Below are 24,100 nucleotides of genomic sequence, written 5' to 3'. Positions count from 1 at the left end.
AAGCAAACCAGAATCATAAATCATAGTTCAATATCAGTATGTTCTCATAACCTTACAGCAATTTGATTACCATCATATTGAATGTGTGAGCCATAAGGGTTTTAACTCAAAGACCTTCTGACTTCAAAAAGACAATATGACAAAATGACCATTAAATATCATCATGAAACCATATCAAAGCAATGCTAGAGTAGAAGACAAGTCAAAGAAGACATAAACATTAGAAGCACAGCAGTAATGTAAAGGCCTCTCTCCAAAAAAGAAATTGTTTTTGAAAAAAATATGTAGATCAAATTATATCTGTGGGCCGAGATATGAAAAATACATGTACATCCAAACAGGCATAACATCATCATGGAATTCAGAGATTTATGAAATACTAAGTTTACATGAAATCTAACTTCTAATCCTACAAACTTGAGTCTTTGATAAGGCTTTAATCATTCAGTATTCCCACACAGCCCATCCATTACAGGTCTATGCCCGTAGCTCTGCCACCATAAACATTACAAGGTTCTTTATTTGCACCACAAAATAACCCTTTCTGAGCAAACAGGAAGATAAAAGTCACGTCTGCAGGGAAATGACAAAATAGACCAAGTTGAAATAATAGAAAATAATTTCTTCAACAGCGAAATTACAAAGTCCCTTGCTTGCTCCACAAAACAACATTTTTGACGCAAACATGACGATGAAATATTGTCTGTAGGGAAATGAAAAATAATGCTAGTTGGAAACAATTACCACTGAGCATCAAAGGTACTTAAAAACTTGTGACTGTGCAATAATATTTTTGTTATTATTGATTAGAACACTGTTTTTCAACAGCGGCACAAGACATCTCTAGGGGTACTGTGAGAAAAATATAGTTATTTGAAAAATCAATTTTGTGAAAGCGAATAGAAACCGCTGAGTATCTATAAAGAGCAAATAACTTTTGAAGGATAATAATGTGTCTTTTTCCTAACTCGCTTTGCTAGCTTGCAACATTTGGAAACAGGTTTTTTGTTTTCAGGCAGTGAAGTGCCTAAATATCTTCATATTTGGCTACAAAATCCCCAAATATCCTTCTATTTGACAGCAAGGTGCCCAATTTAGTCATATTTGGGCAGTAAGGTACCCAAATATATCTTACAGTTTTAATTTTTACCAACTTGGTTCACTTCCTCGCAATGTTTAGAAACATGATATTTGTGTATAACAAGATGCCCAAATATCCTTTTTTTTGTATATCGAGGTGATTGAATACCGCTATATGATTTTTGTATTCATGCATTCTGCAGTGAGTGCTAGCATACATAAATTTATATCTTATTCAGTGTGTTTTTATTCCCAAAATAATATTTTTTACCATATCAAATTTTACCATACTAAATTTGCTCCCTTGCTCTCAATTCTTGTCTTTACAAACATATGTGTCCATATTTTTCTACATGGCATTTTACAAGTGCCAGGGTGATGCAGAAATGAATCTTCTGCGATGACTTTGCAATTGGTGCAATCGGGAAGACAAAAAGCTGTTTATTCCTTAAAAGGGTGCAGCGTCTGTTAAAAGGTTGAAAAACACTGGATTAGAAAGTGTTTTAAAGCAAAAAAATATATAAAAGAGCGTTTTTGAACACCCAGTATTTCTTATCTCTCTCTTTCTCTCCCGGTGTTTGTCAGTTATATTTAACTTTGTGTGTCGACTACAACAAATGCTTTACATTGCAATTAAATCTTTACAATCCTAAGAGATCTTAACTAAGCAACTCAGTGTGTTTAATACAGCAAATACTGCAGGGAGTGCATAAATTATAAATACCAGTACTTTTATACTCTGACATCTGGTTGTACATTTGCATTGGTAAATAAATAGAGTGCACTCTTTGTGACAACTGCTAGCTGCTGTATCTATCTTTAATATCACATTAATTCATTTAGATTGCAAAAATTGAAGAGCAGTAGGGAGTGAGCTCCTTCATAGATTACTTGAATCTAGATCTACCGTGCACATTAAATAGAAGTAACACATGTCATGGTGATTGGTTATCGTATCTATTTTTCCAATTTTCGTAATTTGATTAGGGGATGGAAAAATTCAATCAAAATTTAATTATCATGAACGGATGGGCGATATCTACAGCAATACTCTTTTCACGTTTTAGGGCATACTGTTGCATTACTCTTAAGGTCTTGAAATGTGCTGTTTTTTTGAGACAGCTGTATATCTTAAGTACACAATCTTGAGATGCTGGAGAGTCAGTGCACTTTCGGTCACACTCAAAATCGTATGACCTCCATTTATGCTTTCAAAACAATATAATTTGAAAAATTCCATCAATTTTTTTTTAAATACCAGTACTGTGATTCAATTGACAGTATTTTCAACAAAAAGGGAGGACCACTTCAATCCTCCTCAATAATATCCTTTTCCTAAGGTCTTCCTGTGTAGCTTATCAGTCAATCCACTTTGTGTGATGATTCACATCTATTTATTCATATTTATTTATAAACAATACGTAATGAGCGATGCATGGGGCTGTTATAATCTTTAATTTTTAACCTTAAAGTCCCTCATATTGCATGATCCTGGTCTCATTTTAAAGACAAGATTTTAAATTTTCTTTGCCGATGCATAACAATAATTTCCACAAGGTGTTTGGAGTGGATATTTAGGTTTGGATATTAGCAGAAAGATATGCATTTTCTTTGCATTTCAGCACTATTTTTCAACATTAAATTACTTTTGCGTCAACACAAAATTGTCATCTGTAGATTAATGTAAGTAAATGTAGATCTTTCTGCTGGTATCAAAATGATGAGATGATATGGCTTAGCGCGGTCAGGAACCAAGAAAAACCAAGTGTATGTAGATGAAAATAAGTTGAAATAGCGAAGACTTGCCGGTATACTAGTACTTCCTTTCAAATGTCTCATTGTGTCTGATGCTGAGCTAGACAAGTTACCATCATCCCAAGATATACAAAAGCCTCTAAGCTTTACTGTAAATACCATGGATTATAAGATTTAAAAAAAGATCCACAAAATTTCAGGAAACCAATGAACTCATTATATCATCTTGCAGTGCGCAATTATTATTTAAATCAGGTATACATGCATGAACATGGTTTAGACCTCAAGCTGGGTAAGGATATCATGAGAGGAAAGTGCATGCCAGTGGCAAAAAAGGTACTCAAAATATAAATATTTCGTAATAGTTAGGATCAGGTGAGGATAAAACAACATTACAGATATAACGGTTTTCAAAATACCGCCCCTGGCATCTTGGGAGAGCTAGCCGGGTCCTGACATATACAAATCTTTGGGCAACATGCATAATTTCGCGCCAGCTTAGAATCATTTAAAGGCATTGTTTAACAATGTTTAAAGTTTTACAAATCCGAAATGCATGGCCTTACGTGTTATCAGTGTCTGCGATATGGTGTAATATTGAAGCCCTAACAAAATTGCACTTCATTCCCTTATTATTAATATACTATTTTTGCAACTATAAGGTATAGGGGGGGGGGGGGGCTGCAATCTACAAGCCCAGCTTTTCAGCAGTCCCCTCAAACCTGTTTTATATGCCTGTTGTACACTGTGGACCAATTACAATTATATTGTTAAGTTTAATTGTTTTACTATGTACAATGCAATCTCATATATTTTATTTTTTTTGTTGGAAATGGAAATAAAGGAAATGAAATAAAATGAAATAACCCTGAAAATCATGCTCAGTTGAGCACACGCAAATCAGTCAAATTCGCGAACGAGATGCTGAATAAATCTTCACTATAAGTGCATATATATGCGCTGCATGCAGTCTGACTGTTATCATCCTCTCTCTTTTTTCTTCTTCTACTTTTCCTCTACCTTATCATCTTCTCCTTTTTTGTTATTTCTTTCCTTTCTCCCCTAGTTTTGTCTGAAGTCATAGTCTTAACTTATTTATTTCTTCTCCTTCTTGGGCAGATAAAAGAGTTATTTTCCAGCTTTCAATAGTTTGGCATAAACTTGCTAGAGCCAAACATCTCTGTGCTTCCATAATAATTGATGCCCTTTCTCTCTTTCACTCCCTTGCTATACTCTCATCCCTAGCTGTCTCCTAGCTCCATGCATTCATGATACTCTAGATGAAGTCCTAATCAAATATGTAACTGACCAGACATCCTAATCAAATTATTAGAGAGAGAACTATACCTGTACCTTAGGTGTCAGTAACCAAGAAGCCGCAAGCAAGGCAGGAGCTTCTCACAAAACCATGTTTGCATCCATCTTCTGGATAAACACAATTTTGAAGATATACTTCCAAGAGATTTTGTATCATCCTAACCATGATAAAGCTACAAAGTTTTCAAATGTGTATCACAATAATTGTATATTTGCATTCATCTTCTAGACATGTAAGATCTAAATGGAAATAGAAATAGAAATCAGCTTTTGCTGTTAGAATGTTACACCCCAAGAGAGAAGAAAAACAAATGAATGAATGAAAGATATATTGCAAATAAATTATCAGAGCAAGAGAAATATATCTGTATACTAGGTGTTACCAAGCAAGAAGCCTCAAGGCAGGAACTTCTTGCAAAAGCCACATTTGCACCCATCTTCTGAATTAATTTCAGGAGCATAAAGAAGGTTTAAAATTACACCTTCCCTTTATAAAGCCACCACGTTTCAAGCATGTTTCACTAATTTTGTATCCAATCTTATTGTACCTATCTTCTGCAAAAGGATGTATATTGTAGCACCCATCTTCCAGAAAACCAAGTAATAGAAGATATATTTCAAGAAGAAAATATCAGTTATTATACATATTAACTCTGTCCACTCTTCAATTGCTTTGTAAACTGATACTAAAAATGGGTAAATTATCAGCCTCAGTATTTCAAAAACTTCACATACTGTAAACGCTGTTATTTTTTTTATTTTTTTAAAATTTTAACGCTGAACTACCCAAAAACATATTCACTGGTTACTAAATTCGCGTTGCATGCAATTCAGCCCGTTCAAAACGCGTATAAGAAGTCATGCTTATATTTTCGCGAGTTCTAAAATTAGAGCTTGCCGCTCTTAAAAAGAAATTTTAAAAAAAATTAATGTACCACAAATATTTCTACTTTTACAGTACTGTAAAACCAGAAACTCACATGACACAAACCTTGTGTGATTGATAAAGGATGGCAACTTTCATGGCAAGAAACTTTCCTGAATTACAAAACCTTAGTGCCATGTCAATTGTAATTCAATTAATTTGTGACATGAAACTTTTTTAATCCCTAAAAAGTCTTGTTTTACAGTAGTATGTCTCCCATTTGTCCTTTCTTGCCTCTTGGCTTCATCTGAAGCTCATTTTCTTGTGGACCCACGCAGTCGCAATGAGCTAATAGTGATCGTTGTTGCTGCTTTGTGTGCACTTGTCTATCAAGCTCAGTATTCCTAACTACACCTGAAAGCTGCATGTCGGCCCACTCACAGCTATCTAGTTAGCTGAGTGCAAGAAGGTTGTTAGCCCAGATAATGTTACCTATACTTTTGGCCCTTTTGGCTTTCAGGAGATCATATCATGCAACTTGCTTGATCTCTAATCTAAAATGGCTTTGCAAATTAGAAAGCTAGACAATGTTTCCATCTTTGATAACTCTTTTACACATAATCAAAACAAAGGTTTACAATTTGAAAAGCCTCCCCAATCTAATAGTCAGATTTCTTGGAATTTAGTTTGACATGTGGAAAAATGATTTTTATTTCCAAATGCTGTACAGGTTGCTTTTGTTAAAAGTAGAAAAAAATACTCAATAACATGGAAATTATTTGAAGCAAATGTCAATTCTAATGACCCTTGATTTTTGTTTTGTGAGGTATATGCCTGTCATACACTCATATATTTCGAAACAAGTGGAACTACATCAGTTCAATATGTTTCATAACAATTTCCATTTTGCACACAGTTGCGTCCTTTCTCACTTTTGTAGAATCACCTAAAAACGGCGATCACGATCGCTGATCGTAAACTCACAAAAAGGTGCGTTTACAATTTGTAAACGCGTTTAAATGGGGTCAACGCACTGACCTCTAGTGGGGCTACGTAGCATGCACAGTGCAGGTTTGCGAATCCAGCTGCAAGGCCAATTAAGGCCACCCAGCGAGAATTGCCTGGAGGAGCCAGAGAAGTGAGCATAAACAGTACACCGTGGAACTGTGATTACGATGAGCGTTTACAATGTGCGTTTCAAATCGCTCATTCTGCCTTCAAAATTGAGCTTAAAGGAAACCAAAACCTTCATACTAAGTTACTTTTATTGTAAAGTTTAAAAGATTTGAATAAAATCAGTGAAAATTTGAACAAAATCGGGGAAGGAATAAGAAAGTTAGAGCTTTTTAAAATGACTAGTCACTAGAGGGCGGTATTCAATTTGATGACATCATCTGTGAACAACTCTCCATGCCTTTTGTACATAAAATTTCACAATTTTGTTGTTTTCTTCGTATTTATTTGTGTTCTAGATCCGACTTCATAACATGTGAAGTAGAATATCATTTTGCATTCTATATCTTGCTATTAGGGGAGTACATTATCTCAATCACAAGAAAGAAGGAAAAACATGAAATTTGATGTACAAAAGGGTTGTTCACAGATGATGTCATCAAATTGAATACCGCCCTCTAGTGACTAGTAATTTCAAAAAGCTCTTACTTCCTTATTCCTTGCCCGATTTTGTTCAAATTTTCACTGATATTTTTCAAATATCTTAAACTTTACAATAAAAGTAACTTAGTATGAAGGTTTTGGTTTCCTTTAAACGCACCCTTAATCACTCAGTCTACCATATCATGCATAGAGCATACTGTCTACTGACTGCCATAAGGGCACTAAGAAATGTCATTTAACTAACAATGCTTGTTTGGAGCCAGAAGGGCATTAATCTGTGTAAAACGATACAAGTTGATGTCATTCTGGCTCCAAACAAATGATTTATCATCAGTCAAGCTCTCAAGAGTACTAATATACCCCTTGGCTCTCAGCACTATTAAACTAATGTAGAGTAATTACATCTAAAAACAAATGCATATGGGTGTCAAATAAGGCAATCAAGCTAATGCATACTCCCTTGCAAAGTGGCTCGTAATGACTTTTCAATCTCCTGCATAATTGATCAAAGGTAGCTCAGTCTATCCATCATGGTTATATCAAAAGTGCTCTATCCTTTATCCAGGTTTAACATATAAAATTGCATCTGTTTGGAGCTAGAAAGACACTAATTAATATCATTGTTTTCATATTGTTAATGCCCTTCTGACTCTATACAATCCATGGCATAATTGGTAACGTATACTATCTAAAAAAAATCGAGTGATCACGGACGTCACTCCTCTGGACAGTGGAAATGTAGTGAAAATATAGTGAACATTCACTCTTTTCTTCTTAGAGAGCACTCTAAAATCAATCGATTTTCACTCCTAAACAAGTGATCACGGACGTCACTCCCAAGAAAGTGAAAATAGAGTGAAAATTCACTCTTTTTTTTAAAGAGAGTACAATTGTAGAACCCTATGGAGTATACAACCAAAGAGATACTACAAGCTTTGTTTTTAGCTCTATAGACTCCTTCCTATCCTCATTTTCAATATAACTTAGTCCTTAATTTACACCTGACTACAAGCATACTAAAGTAATGTGATATATTTATGTATTAATGTCTATTTTACAAATTATATCATTATAATTGACATCATTACTACAAAAGAATTAAGGGTTCCCCCTTAAAATCAGCCCTACCTTTAACAAACGATCTCAAGAGAAAAAAATTGAGGTAATGGTATCGCCTAAGTGTGGCAAGTTGGGGCAGTGTGTATTAATGGGTCAACAACTCACTGAGCTGATCAAATATCAGATTCTGCTGGTCACTACAATCTCAAGAGCCTGGTGAGGAGAATTAGCAACTTTGTAGAAGCAAGATCTACATTATTGAAAGCGCAAACCACCTCTAGGCCCAGTGGCAGATTCACTTGCAATATGGGACAACACGGGAAGGAAGTCATTTGAGACGTGAGACACAGAGAAAAAAGAGAAAGATCGAAGGAGAAGTGAAAGATAGAGAGGAAGAGAGGAGTGATGGGAGAGGAACCTTAAAGAAGGAAGGATATCAATAGAGGGGGTTAGAGGAAGAGTGACTTAAGAGACAATATTGTGAAAAATAACAGGAGAGAAGGAAGTCACTTGCAATAAAATGACGTACGTGATATGGACAAAAATGGAGAGACATAGATTGAGAGAGAGAGAGAGAGAGAGAGAGAGATGGGAAGAGAAGAGAGATGAAAGAGCATATTTATAAACAGAGGATAGGAAAGGGGAGAGGGAATAAGTGTACAGACGGCAAATCACAAGAATTGCTCTGGGATCCTTGTCATTGTCTTTATAACACTAAATAAATTCTTGATTTCAACCCTTGACCTATAACACAACACCCAAACCTTATAAAACCAAACCTTATGGAAAGCGCCCCCAACGTCAGCTCGTGAAAAGGCGACGTGAAGCCAGCCTATGTGTATATAGACACAAAATTGTGGCCCCAAGATAGGTGTAACAGGGGTTTCATGATCTGGAGGCCGCTTCAAATTGCAGGCCGGGGCCGGCTTTAAAAGCCAACGCATGTGTAACAGGGGCCTTTGATGAAATACAGCCTGATAAAATATTGCTGGTTTAAATGTGGAATCACCTCTACAGGTTCATATGTGGAGTAGATAATCTTGTAATTCTGCCACAAAATACTCTGAAAAATTCAGACTTTGTATTTATTGGCGTTTTCTAACATGCAGAAATATTTGTGGATGCTAGTCATGAACTAGAGGAGGGGATTAGCAAGAACATTTTGTTTTTCTTTAATAAATAGGCTTACCAAAATCACATGCACACAATGAGAACCAAGTTTGCTCTGTGCTAAAATAGTATGAAAGCTAGAAGGGAAAGATGGCAAGGAAAGTCCAAATAAGAACATTATTATACAAATGTGATGCTGTAGGTCTCAAATTGTTGGTCACTGTCAGAAATAGAAGGGCGAGATGGAACTCTCAACTTAACCGATAACACATTATGAATGCATGGCGGAATCTAATAACATAACTTTCCGACAGACTGTTTGACATTTCGAATGTTCATTCTAAGGGGAGCAATGTTTTCACTTCAACTCCCCAAAATCTCATTCTTTGGTGAGCTGGCCAGTATGAGACAAGCCTGAAAATACAACCCCCCCCCCCCCCCTGCCACCACAGTTTGGCATTCTGTGACAGAAACAAATCTTGCAAGAGGAATATTTTAAGCACTCCTTTGCTCATAGTAACATAAAACTGTACCATTCTTGTGACCTTTTACAGCCATTTGCATTCTACAACACATACAGATGGATAACCTGACTCAAATGTAATAGACCATTTAAATATTCTATTCAACTTATTTCAAATGTGATGCAAAGTGTTGTTGACGCCTAGGAAACCATGAAAGCAATTAAATACAATATATTTCAAGAATTAAATTCTGGACTTTTTAAACGTATACTTGACGTGCTGAGGGCCAGAAAGACATTACATCTCTGTATAGTATGACTCACTGCCCTTCTGGACCCCTTCTAGATCCCTTCTAGATCCCTTCTGGACCCCTTCTGGACCCCTTCTAGATCCCTCCTAAATCCCTTCTAGATCCCTTCTGGACCCCTTCTAGATCCCTTCTGGATCCCTTCTAGATCCCTCCTAGATCCCTTCTAGATCCCTTCTGGCTCCCAACAGAGGATATAATGTACAATTATCAAATTGGATGTTCCAGTGCATAGCCATCTTACATATGAAAATACTAAATGGACAGTTTCACTGTTACAAACAGTCTCTGCTTTCTATAATTGCCTCTTGGTGGCGAAATGCAATTTTTCCTTTTTATCTGCAGTGACATTTCCTTAATTGCTGTTATTTGTCTGCTTCGACTCTCTAATGATATCATCCCCATATCGTTAATGGGGAATACAGCAACTATTATTAGGCAAATAGCTGGCAATCCTACAAATTTATGAAATTGGGCTATGGGCCCCGCAAGGAAATAATGGGGAGATTGGGGGGGGGGGGGAGGGGAGAGAAGGAGAGACTGAAACAGACAGAGCAAGAGAGACAAATCCTTTGGGGAAAGAAGTGGTAATTCAAGATATTTCAACAGAGGATAAAAGAGACATGTATTTAAGTATCATCGTCCGGGTGGAGCCCCCCAATAGTCAATTGATTAGAGTTTGAGGTAAGGCTTGAAGTTTAAGCTATTATCATGCCTCTTCCACATAATTTCCTTGGAGAAAATATTGCTTTTGCATCGTAATTCATCAAAGTAAAAGGGTGAGGAAAGACATACATTTCATACTTAGCCACTCACTGTGACATAATGAAACATATTTGATTTGCAATGATTCCTTCTTGTAAATTGTCAGCCATGTTATAATATGAAGCAAAATTCCTCCCGACTTCTATATAATCAGAAATTGAAAAACTTACGCATGATTAGAATGGTTCGCATCCCATGGGTGATCATTACCTATGTTTACGGGTAATAGACCGTCAAATGATCGATAACACACCAATCTCACGATCCATTTCGCTTCCATAAATGATGGGGGCCAACATCAATAATGCACACAAGCTGTGGGTTTTGTAAGTTTCATGCAGAAAACATCAAACAACTTGTGAAAAGCATGTCCGTGTATTTTGAGGGGAAAGTGTCCTTTTTATATATTAATTTCATCCTTTTGTACCACTAAGTACTGAATTAAAAAATGAAATATAAATTTCAGAAGTCCAATTTTATGAAGTTGATTTTATGTCTCATTTATTTATTTGTTGGTTCATTGTTTAAAAATTGGACATTTAGCATCTTTTCTTGAAAAAATGTCATGCATATACCCGTTTCTCTTTTATGAAACAAAATATTGTTATTATTCAAAGCAGGAAATTCATAGTTTGACAGCTATATATATAATTGAATGGTGGTGGTTATTTTACCTGACTGCTAAGAAAACATAAGTAAATGCTTGTAAGTAAGCAACCAGACGGCCGACGGCTTTAGGTCCTCTCCGAGGGACCTGGTAACGAGGATTAATGCCTTACCAAAGGGCACTAGTGCATCGCCTTGGTTTCGAACCCGGGTCACCGGATTATAAGACCACTGCTCTACCGACTGAGCTATCGCGCCTCCTCATAGGAGAGGGTTAAACAAAGTGGAGTATATCATCTTTTTAAACCCAGAAAGGTATAATCTTATAATTGAATGCCTTCCTGGCTCCAAACAGGTGATACCATCTACTTGGAGCTAAAAGGAAATTAACTCTATGTTACACTATACAAATTACATATAAATACTGAGTTTGTAGTGGAAATAATATAGCATAGATTTGCATGTAGACATGCCAACATGACTACAGTCATGGCTCTCATGTATAGAGGCTGTTGATGTGAAAGGCCTAGCTCTCTGCTGCATCCTATGAAAGCATCCCTCAGGTAATGACTGAGAGAGAAAGATAGGAAATCCGGGACAGCTGATATGAGAACAGATAGCTTTCATATAGGTCAAACATCACAGGAAATAAAACCTCTTCTATGAAACTCAGCTCAGCAGGATATCCAAATATGTGTTATAGCAATTACAATCAAAGGTGCTTTTTCTCCTTTTCAAAATTACATTGATATGGAAATTAAGATTATGTCTGTAGCAGCATTTTCTTTGAAATGACTCCTCTAGTTATGTTGACTTCAGTGTTATCAGTGTTATTAGCATGTACTGCAGTGACATAATAGATTTCTTATTGTTGTTATGGGAGATGAGCATAAATTTGCCATGGGTGAATATAAAACCTTCCCTTCCTAAACAAGTGATCATTTTTCTTAATACTTTCTGAAATATTTTTTCTCAAATCAAAGGAAAAACTGAAGAAAAATGTAACTTTTTAATGACCTTATCAAATGTAAATAGTAATAGTACTTTCAATCTCTATAAATACAAGCTTGGTAGAGTTGGGGTAGTGGAAAGAGCATTACATTAATCTATTATGTGTTTAGATCTGTTTTTACTTCATAACTAGAAAACAGAGAAAAGGGAGAAAAGCTTAATACATTAACAATCATTATGAAATCTTATGAAACAATACCCCTCTTGAAAACAATCCACACAACCTAAGGCTTGTTCAGAATTGGGTAAATTGCCACAAAAAAGCTGCTGCGTTTTTTAAAAGATGTAAAATTAATGGCAACTGGGTATAACAAAGGACTCACATGTATTCACTGAGCTCTAGCTATGTTATAAGATTGAGAAATGTGTACACTGTAGGTCATCATAAAAGAACAAGGTTTTGCTGTGTCATATTATCTGAACAAGCATTAAACACAGGTCTCTCTCTCTCTGTCTGTGGATTTTACCTCACCACTCTCATCCATACCCTGCATTCCCGATATTACTTTCTTTTTATCCTTCTATACCTTTACACCTAGGGGCTTGAGAAGGCGGCAAGATTGAGCGTTATGCCATGACCACTGAAGCAACATAAATCTTAAACAGCTTATAGGCATACAAGATGGTTCATATGAGTGACCGCCCCTTTCAAAAAGGCTTTCATACCCGACTGCATTCATTGTATGTACGTCAAATCAATTTGTCATATTCCTTTGGCCTTTATAGCTTATGAATAGGAAGATGTAAGCAATTTAATAAACTTAGGGTTTTGAGTTCCATCTTTGAAAGGGGAAAGATAGGACATGAGAAGTTTATAAATTCATCTTTTCTAAATTTAAATCATGTTTCTGCCAGCTTATATCAAAATGCAATTCCCTCACCAGAACTAAATTCAATCTCAAAAATACACTAATAATACTTTTGTAACTCAGACAGCTTTACATAACTCAAACTAATCATGCACAACACATTCATATTTTGAGTTTGATTAGAAGAAAAGATTGCAACTGACGAGAGCCAGAAAAGCATAACTAAAAGCACTTTACATTAATGAAAATGTCATCCCAAAGAACAATGTGTGGGAATGCCGAAAGATGAGATTTATTCCTGCCTATTGATGTACAATTTTCCTCAAATATAATGTAAAACATATTTTCCTGGCATAATGTAATGCATTTTAACATGACATGGGCGCACATGAACTTGTACAGGTATCATGCACCAAGCTCTAGGTGGAAAGACTTTTTAATTGAATAACAAAACCTTTACTTTTTAATGAAGATAAAAATCATAGGTAAGAAGATCAAAATTATATTTAGTGTTAAACATATCACAGAGGAACAATTGTTACTCAATAATTTAAAAATAAAACAAAATAGCAGTTGGCAAATCAATTTTGCGAGAATTGTTACACTATGCTAAGAATATCTTGCCTTGTACCTCTCTCATACACTTTGGTGATGATTCTCTTGTAGATTAACAGGCAATAATGCAATAAATCTGTCAGAACTAAAATGATTCTTTAGGTTGAGGTTTCCTTTAAGATGATGTCATTGTGGCTCTGTGCAGACATCCTTTGTAGATGTGATGTCATAACAATCATAAACCATCAGAAATGAGCTGTCAATTTGTTGATGCCCTGGTACACTGAATTATCTATTCACTATGAATGCTACCACTGCACCATTTGCAACCATTTTTATTGCAGTAGGCCTACTCGAGGATTACTACAAATTATACATGACCTCATATCACTGCATGGTTTGGTTGTTACTCTTGAAGTTGAAAGTGTTCAATGGTTGAAAGTACAGAATTTCTTGAAAAAATATATCAGTGAGAGAAATATATCAAAGTTGCCAATTTGATTAAATGAGCCCACTCATTCACACTATACAGTACACGCTCTTCTTCCTTAGTACGCTATCTCTCGAGTAGTTGGAACATCTTTCTTTTTTAGTAGGTGTTTTATTTTTTTTAAAACAGCAAAACCATAACTAGAACTGCAATCGTATCATAAGGCCTGAAAAAAAGAGATGTTGTAATGCCCTTTAGGTGCCAAAACATGGGTCGGTCGGTCGGAAATCTTTAAAAAAAATTTTTAACCCCCTCTTTGGGCAGATATTTCTCAGCTTTAAATGCTTAAATACATTTTTGTCTAAAATAACAGTACACAAAAAATATTTTAAAAAACATTTTGGGGTCGGTCGCAGAGGGTAATACGACATCTTTTTTTTTTAGGACTAATGATAGTTCTGCCAGCTGTAATAAAAAATGCCAATGGCAATGATTTTAATGGGTTTTTCAGTAATGTAAATGGTAGATGTTTTTTTAAATGATGGTTTTTCAAATTGTTTTTCTGCTATGTAAATGGGCCCATCATTGGGATTTGACTATATTTATAACTGCAAAAATAACATATGGATAGAATGATTGATCGCATAAACAGAATTCGGGATTTTTCAACCACAAAATAACCCACACATGGGAATATTGTAGTGGGACTTGAGGATTTAATTCAAGAATTGTCTTTTTACTAAAAAATTACCACACATATGTGACTAAAGAATATTGACTGACTACAAGAATATATTTCTAAAACTAAAATCATTAAACTGATGGAAAATTGAAACGGTTCCTAAGAAAAGTAATTCCTTCAAACCCCATTATGACTTGAAGAGACGGGAGTATTGTGCATGATCTGCTTGTATTGGATATATTGATTTGAAATGGTCTGAAGCAAGAAAGACCAGACATATATGCCTTAGAGTGATGGCTTACCAATTGGGTGCTTAAGGTCTGACCTTGAGTAATCCTTTCCTAGAGTCTTTGCAATGAGAGCTATCATGCAACAGACATCCATATACATAGAGGATGCTGTGGTACATTGCCTCATGAATAAAACACCCCGTCCTTTTGGGTTGCCTGAGGGAGCTAGGATACCAATGTCAATAGGATGAGCAGAGGTGAAGAATGGCAAAATGTTATCCTGGCTGGCATACCCTCACATGGCTACGTTCATATGACACCATTTCCCTTGCTTCATGCCATATTAGGTATGCCCATATGTTTTACTGAGTAGGCCTACCATGCATGTACGTGTCCATGTTTACGCATGCAGGACAGGACATTAGCTGTGTCTTCAAAGAAATGACTGATGTATTTTCTTTTCAGCATATATGAACATAATGTCAACAGTTTGTCATTAACTGTATCTATTGGCGTTTTTATTATTCATGGGGCGCGGAGAACATAACCATACAACTAAAGAACTGAATGATGTGTTTTCAGTTTAGCTTGTTAGTAGTATGTCTTGTTAAAGAACATCGGTACTATGTCAGGGCTCAAACCAATGAGCCTTTGCATTTCAGGTCAACTTGTTAAACTTTAAATCACTCAACTACGACACCTACCAACAACTCCATAGGAGAAAATTGAGATGTGCTAATCAAAGAAGATATGGGGTCTGGTCATTGAGTACGGAAGGTGGCCGGTGACAGATGGACATACATGTTGATACACTGGACACCTTGACGCACACATTAGGAGGTGGATAGATGAAATCAAATAATATGTGTTTTGAAAGCAAGTACAGCACAAAAGCAAAGTAAAGAAATCAGTGTGTAGGCCTTCCTTTTGCAATGGAACTAATCAAATTGGTAAGAATAACAAATGTTATAAAGTTAAGATACTTAAAGGTGTCATATAAAATTGCATCAAATGTTGTATAAACACACTGCAAGTTTAAATACACTCTACACATCGGTAAAGGCTACCCTGAATGTGGAAACAATCCTTTAAAGAAAACATCACCCCAAGAAATAAATCAACTTGTTCTCAGAGAGTTATTGTATTCTTACTTATTAATCTACAAGATTCCCAACCATTTAGTGTATGAAAGAGGTATAAACTTGGCATTATGTAAAGTTGTTCAGCAAAACATGGGCATCTCCATTTTGTTGATAACATGATGTACTATGCAAAGTTGTTTATCAACTAAATGTATTGACAGTTCTGGATGCTTCTTTCTCAGTGTATGTGGTGATGAAATATTTAATTCACCTGCTATTAATTTACTTTTGTGATATAATTGCCAGAACTCAAACTTTATAAATTAGTTGATGCCCTTCTAGGATGAATGTTTCACATAAATGAAATATACTTGCCAACTGCCATAATTATTAAAGTATTTTAAAATAAATCAGTTACATTTGTTCCCCTGTTATATAATATATATTGTACACTAAATATTATTTTTACCTTCTCAGTTATGTTTTTTCCCAATTTGAAAATTTTGTTTGTTTGTTATTGAATGCAAAAGTCTTTCCAACTAGAGCTTGGTGCATGATATGTACAGATTTGCCTGCTTCATCACATTATCAAGAAAATTGCTGCGTCCATGTCATGGTAAAAGACACTATGAACATGACTGACAATGAGAGCGGACAAAATATACAGTTCCTCAGGTAGACAAAGGAACATCCCTTCACAGCTATTATGTAAAAAGGTGAATATGCATGTGACACCTGTTCTACACATCTATATTACTAATACCACTAATCGCCGCGGGGGGTCCAAACGGGTACAAAACGGTTCCTCAAAAACGTCTTTCCCCGACCCCGCCCGCCTCCGCCGTGGCGCGGGGAGGGCGGCACAATTCCACGAGGCCTGTCTCCCGTTACCCGCGTGCCACGTCGACCCCGCGATCGACGTCCATGCCGTTAAACGCGGTTTCGGGGTGCCGGGGAGGACGGGCGGACGAGAGCACGGCGGGCGTCGTGGATTGCGAGGAGGCGACGAACCCGCGAGAGCGAGTCGGCAAGGCGTGCACCCGCCCTCTGTCTAATTATCAAAGAGAGACGAAGAGACACACGATGGACGATAATTCACTCGCGTCAACGGGTGTAGCAAGTCTCATTGAAAAAGCTGCGGCGTATCCCGAGTAAGACCTCTTGCTATAGGGTTCGCTTTGTAGCATGTAAGAGAAATACACATCAACAGACGACTCACCCGGGTGAGGGGATGTAGCCAATATGTATCCTCTGACGGGTTGAGCTTACCCGTGCTATGCGTCTTTCTATAGGATGCTTTGTAGGCCAGGCGCCCACAGTGTACGTGTATTACACGCTCTCAGGTCACACACATATATGCACACACCACAGTCGATTCGAGTCGAGGCGATTGCGACAACTGGCGCAAACCATTGACCTATTTTCACGTAAAATCTTTACTCTGAAAATAATTATACAAATTCTGTGATCTATGCCAACATAATCATAGTCCAAGCTTCTGTTTTATTGGTCTTTTCATGAAAAATACATCGAAATCACAACAAGAATAGCGCAAATAGATCTGTGATAGTACGCCTTTACGTGACAGTTCAGTTGCAAACTGCCTTGAGTCCACAGTGTATTGCCACGGCAGCTGAGCGCCGCTGTCGGGGGTGCTGTCGGAGCTGAGTGTGTGAGCATGGAGTAGCGGTGACCGGAGTAGCCAGGTCTGTCCGTGGTGTGAGGAGTCTAAACAACACTTTGAAATTGCTATTATTGCCCCGATTTCAATATAGTTTCGTGAATAGATGTATGAAACCTGGGCTTGGATTGTGATTATTCTGGCCATGTATAGTTGTAGGGTCTATACTGAATTTCGATAATCATTTTTCACAAGAAAATCAGACGGTCGTCATGGTCGTTTAAAAACATGATAATACTTTTAGTATGATACAGTTCTTGCATCAAATCAATTTTTAAAGTATGGGGGGAGGTATCTCAAAGCGATTTGAGTGCAGGCGTGGTGTACACGGGTACAAAGGGCTGAACCCCCGAAAGCTCAGGGGTTTTAGGCATTTAATTACGGTCAGATGAGCATTTTTTAAATGCCTTATTTGTGACACTGGCAGGTCGATCACTAATTGGCGTGGGGTCCATAGTAGATTAGCGTACCAACTACGCTGAGCTGAGAGTACGCTTGCCTACGTTACTATACCCTGAGGGATGCAAAAAAGTACGCAAGATGGACGCAAACAATTTAATATGTTTAACAAAATTCACGTACTTTCGGCGTAGAAACTTGACGCAGAAAGTACGCCTTTTTTTACGTAACACTACGCTACTAAACTAAACAAACTGCATCTTTAAATGAATTAATGAAAAATTAGCCCAAGAAAAATGAGCCCCCGAAAGATAAAAAAAAGTAACCCCCAAAAATTTTCCCAAAATTTGATATAGATCGAGTCCCCGAAAAAAAAATCTTTCACTGGATTCTACGCTCACAGTCCCACACACAGTCGAGTCAATTTGTGCACAAACCGTCCAATTTTTCGCGTAAAATCTTTACTTTGAAAATAATTATACACATTTTGTGAACAATGCCAACATAATCATAATACAAGCCTCTGCATATGTAGTCTTTTTATGAAACTACATTGAAATTACAACAATAATAATGCAAATAAATAGTAATTATCGATATCCTATCTGACATAGTTTGTTTTACGATGCGCCATTCATGGTCAAACAGCATATATTATAAAAATTCTCTATATAAAGATAATCTAAATTTTTGGTTGGATAGCACATAGGCCTCTATCTATCTATCTATTTGGCCTCCTCCCCTAGAATCCCGTGGATTTTCCACGGGTCCTGCTAGTTTTTACATAATAGCAGTAAGGGATGTTCCTTTGTCTACCTGAGGAACTGTATATTTTGTCCGCTCTCATTGTCAGTCATGTTCATAGTGAGACATTACATCATGACAATATATTTCTCGTAGGTATTGAACATCAATAGACAGAAATAAAACTCATCTTTTAGCATACCTTTAATTATTCATTGAGATGAGGATTCCTTTAAAGGTTTTTGAAATGTCAGAGAGTATTTTCTGTCCTCAAGAAAGAGGGTATAGAATTCTAGGTTTACATTTGTGAAAATAAGTGACACCTTAAAATAGACATGCAAGTGTAGAATTCATTTACAATCCTGTACACGTACATGAATATCCCTCTAGGGTCTATTCTAAAAAGCTCTTAAATAAGAAACTTTATATTTCTTTCATTGCTTTTGCAATCCACATATAAATGGTTTTACAGTGTATCAAGACAAGACAAATCTGATTTGAAGGATTTATTAATGCCTGTTGGGTAAAAGAAAAAAAGAACTGATTATGTTCTCACAGAAAGTGGCACATATGTTAACAGTTTAATAAATCAGAGAGGTAATGTTTTCCATGAATGAATATGATGCAATTATTGATCTCTAGAAACTGCCATATAGACCATGCATTCTATGTATAAATGAATTCCACATTGGGTGAAAAAGGGTCTGTGTGCGCAAAATTGGTGCATATGAGTATGGACCTCTTTGTGAGTTACAAGATAGGGCAATGTGAGAAGTACTGCACTTAAGTTCTTTTATTTTGCGAAGGCATTTTTGAAAACAGGCCTTGAAGTGTCAAGGAAGCTAAAGCCCTCATATCTCCAAAACAATGTTCAAGGCTCATCCTAAATTCTCACTTAACTGCTCAGTTGTATCCATTATGATCCCTACCACTTGTGCTAAGCATGTTTGTAAGAAACTGAATCTCTGCAATCTTTTGAAAGCCGCTGGATTGAGAGACTACTAGTCAAACTTGACAACAACAGAATAGAAGACATACATTCTTGCTGGCAGCTTAATTTGCATGGAGATGTAATATTAAACCACCATGAAAGCTCTTCTTCAATAAAGAGGGCCAAGTGAGGAAGATTTCAGCCTGCTCATACCGACACCTAGCGAAGCATCCAGTGTGCCGGGATTGCAACATAGAGCATTCCATTGCAAACAGGACGCAGGACTACATCAAACAATGTGCCTTGTATCTTTCTTACTTCAATTCATCATGGAAAACATACATCATCCAAGTGCAAGAAGTGTGTTATTAAAACACAAGAACTTAATGTTTATAGGTTAAAGATAAACTCCAGTTCTGGTTAAAAAAAAAGAAAATTAATTCTCACAGAATCAAACAAAACTTACACTAATTTTTCAAGATTACAAATAAATGACATGTGCCAAACAATTTTGGACGAAAATGTATACTGGCTGAGTAATGAGCATAGAAAGACAAGGAAATCAAGGTAGTATAGCCCCGACACCATGTGTGTTGTCTCATATATAGCTTTCTGTGTACAGTGCTTGTTACTTTACCAAGACTAGGCCAAATTTATGATGATTTTGATGACTTCAGAACCTTGCAGTGCAACCCAATACTTACATGCTACATTATCAACTGTTTCTGATCCATTCCACACCTTTTCTTTCACAATGCAATCACATTACCAGAACTCACCTTTATCTTTAATGCAGATGATGTAAATGTATGTGCAACCATTTTTTAGTCACCACCTTTATAAATATTCTATCTTTCAAAATCAGAACCTTATACAAAATGTCTTCTAAAATTCTATATTTCTCATTCTTATCAATAGAAGTCCTTATAATCAAATTATGTAAAAAAGCTTCATTGTCATTATCAAGGTTTCTTAACTCAACTAGACTCAGATTTTATATAGTTTTAAAGAATAAATTTTGAAAAAAGAAATAATTTAGGCCAAACTTAATTAATTTTCATAAAAATATGCGAAAACTGATGACTGACACTGCAGTTATTAAAGGGGAAGTCCAACCTGATATGAAGTATGTTTTAAAAGAAGCAGAAAAATGAGAGGAACGGGTATTGGCTTTCTAGAAACATGCTGAACAATGCATTCAGCCATCCAAGCGCACAGACTACAACATGAAAGTTTGAGCAAAATCCGGTTAAAACAAGAAAGTTATTAATATTCAATCAAACACAAATATGCAACTCTGTGACATATCTTGCAAGGTCCTCTCCAATCTGCTCTGTACAGAAAATTTCAATAAACATTCATTTTCTTACTTATTAATAACAGAATACAGTGTTTTATGCAGAGGTTATAAAGAAACGGATTTGCAATCATTATATTTAGGGTGCACGTATGATTGAAAATTTTCTTTAGGGTAAACAGGAATGTCTAATAATTTTTTTTTCATTTTCTGCTTCTATTATAATAATTTTATTTCAGGGTGGACTTCCTTTTTATAGCTAAAGAGTAGTTTTACAGTCAAGGTGAAACATTGCAATGAGAATGCTCATTGCTAGTAATCGCTTTCTAGAAACATGCGGGACAATTCATGCATTCAATTATCCAAGCGTAGAGACTACTACATCTATCATGGACCACAGCTTTATCTGTGACAAATCCAAACTGACAGCATCTTGACCTATGTCCACCTCTAAGGTTGGGAGACCACTGAGATAAATATTTGTCTTGAATACCAGCTTGTTAGTCTGCAAGTGGAAGGCATGAGGACATTTATAGGGGCTGATTGGATTATGATACAGATGATTTGGTCTTGATGATGAGCAATGTAGACATATAGGGGAACCAAGCCAGGTCTCGTTATAATAGAAGCGGCATGGATGAGCAAGAAATGATAACTCAATCATCCTGTGTGACTACATGCTTTAGAGTTCAATCTCAAGGCTGATTTTATGCATTTCTGATTGAGCACAGTGCTTAAGTAGACCTTCGGCTTAAAGGGATTATCCATATGGAAAGAGTTTGGAGTAATACATTATTATTAAGAGTTGATATCCAAAGTAAAGTTGAGAAAGAATGTGAAATTCTCTCTTCTTCAGTCTGTCTCTCTCTCCATCTCTCTCTTTCTCTCTCTCTCTCTCCCTCCCTCTCGCTCTGTCTTTGCCTCTGTCTCTGTCTCTCTCTCTCTATCTCCATGTCTCTCTCTCTCTCTCTCTCTGTCTCTCTCCCTCCCTCTCTCTCTCTCTCTCTCTTTCTTTATCTTTCTCTGTCTTCCCCCTCTCTTTCTCTCTCTCTCTGTTTCTTCATTACAAAAACATTCTTTATTATGAAAATAATTACACAAAAAGCTGGTAGATTATAACTGACACAAACCAAAATATTTGTAAATCCCCCGTCCAGCAATGCAGTATTTTAAAAAGACGAGGACATCCAACAAGAGAACCCCGCATGAGTAGGAATCTTCAACACCTCCATCCAGGATCCACTTGAGCTGGCATACCATGAGATACCATGAGATAACAGATCAATAAATTATGAATCAATCCCTTCAACACAGCTTTCTTTTTAAGCCTTCAAATCCCTTGCAGATTGTACAGTATTACACATCTAATATCTGCATGGATGTAGCTTTATCTCGGTGTGGTCTCAAGTCTTAATACTATCATGTCTGTAACAGAAAGATATACATGTACTTTGGATTTTATTATCTAGTACTAGTGGAATTATCAAAGTCCATATAATGTTCAGGAAAAATACAATATAAAAATTAAGTACGTATAAATGTTTTGTAACAGCCTAAATCATAAATGAGTCATACTACATCATATGTGAGCATTTCTTTAAAAAAATTCTTAAATGGTTATTGTAAATTATTAAAAAATATAAAATCACTTTCTGTATGGTATCACTGTATAATGACCTCAAATTTTATATTTATTCAGCCATATGCATTCAAGGGGCTAATAATGTTGTTTTAATGCATGGTATGCCATTCACCAAATTGTCAAAATCTCCTTTGCCTATCTGAGAGAATGGCAACAGATTTCCAACAACGACGGGATGGCAGACAATCAACTATTCATGATGCTTGATAACAAACAGGCGTCAAAGGACCTATCACTTCCCGTCCATATCAAAGAATAATGCTATGTAATTAAATTCTAATCTTCTTGTGCCTCCAATAACTGCATGTAGCTTGTACTGCTCAAGGTCAACAGACAGGCAGTCAAAGGGCAATCCAGCCCTTGTTTCATTTGAATGAAAGCAGAACAATCAGAAAAACAGAATGGTGAAGTTTGAAATAAAAAATCAAACCAATAATAAGAAACCATCCTCAAGAGTCTACTATGACAACAAAGTGGCAATCTGATATAAAATATGACACTTTTGACACATTTTGTTGTTGTTTTTGTTATCATAATTACGGTACAATATTTGCTGTAAAAAAAACTGTGTGCCAGGAAAGCTGTATCAACCTTCTTCTTTTTTTTGGGGGGGGGGGAGCTTGCTTGCTTGCTTGGTTTCTTGTAATTCAGCTTTGCCTTGGTGAAATTCCACTGTTCCAATCAGTTACCATAGAAACCGTATCTTCACAAAAGGTCAGTTTCAGATGAAAAGAAAACACTTTTTCTCTTCTGACTATTTCCAGCCGAGTCACCTGACAAATAGTATAAAGCTGGAAAAGAGTAAAGAGATCTAATGGAATTTGTTAGTATGAAAATGGTTGCTTAAGTAACAGAAAGAATTGATCTATCCTTGGAGAATAAAAGGGTTTTTCTAAAAATATAGCCTTCATTGTCTTTTTCTCTCAAGCATTTCCATTGTATTGATCGGGCCCTTTACACAAATGGATGCATTAGAGGCAGTGTATTTCAGTGATACAATACTGCCAGTAAGCAAGAAAACAGTAAAGCCTTTCTACTTGCTTCTTACTTATTCAAAACTCTCATTTCTCATCATGCTTCATGCCTTTTCATAGAGGTAGAGATGTGATAAAAATACATGTCTTTCTCTAGAAAATGAGATCTTCACAAAGATGTCTGTGCTATTAAAAGTACAGGGAAATTCTTTATCAAAGTATTTTCTAACCCATGAAATGAGTCATACAAAATTACACAAATGTATTTTTAGAATTCAACTTCCTGACAAATATGCTCTTACCAGAAAAACAGAAGTGTTAAAGGTAATACAAAGTTTTGGTATTGTTTCAACAGGATTGGATCATGAAATTTAGAATTGCATTACCATTGTGAAACCTAGTATTAGAATATAATAATAATGACAAATTGGGCTCTAAAACGCAAAGGATTTTGAGAAATTAAAATATCAAATTTATCGGTGCTCCCGATAAATTTCAAATAGTGCCTACGGCCATACAATGGTAGCTGCGACCATGAAAATCTCAGAATATGCAGTTCTGATATATAATTTCTAAACAGGAATAGAAGATTGGTTGATTTTAGTCATTTTGAAGCTTAGTACTATCAATCTTGAGAGGGAGCTGTACAACATAAGGAGTTTATTATTCACAATTTCATTACTTTAGA

The 24,100-nt window shown here is 36.2% G+C and overlaps 1 protein-coding gene across 2 annotated transcripts in view; it reads right to left on the bottom strand.

Annotated features, from left to right (window-relative positions):
* The window catches only part of LOC591895 (serine/threonine-protein kinase 32B), a 109,719-nt gene that overhangs the window by 46,667 nt on the left and 38,952 nt on the right, over positions 1-24,100 (bottom strand). The gene's annotated exons all lie outside the window — the stretch shown is intronic.

The sequence above is a fragment of the Strongylocentrotus purpuratus genome, unplaced genomic scaffold (assembly GCF_000002235.5).
Source record: "Strongylocentrotus purpuratus isolate Spur 01 unplaced genomic scaffold, Spur_5.0 spur5_scaffold_15, whole genome shotgun sequence".
NCBI lineage: Eukaryota > Metazoa > Echinodermata > Echinoidea > Camarodonta > Strongylocentrotidae > Strongylocentrotus > Strongylocentrotus purpuratus.
This window is presented reverse-complemented; position numbering and strand designations above follow the sequence as displayed.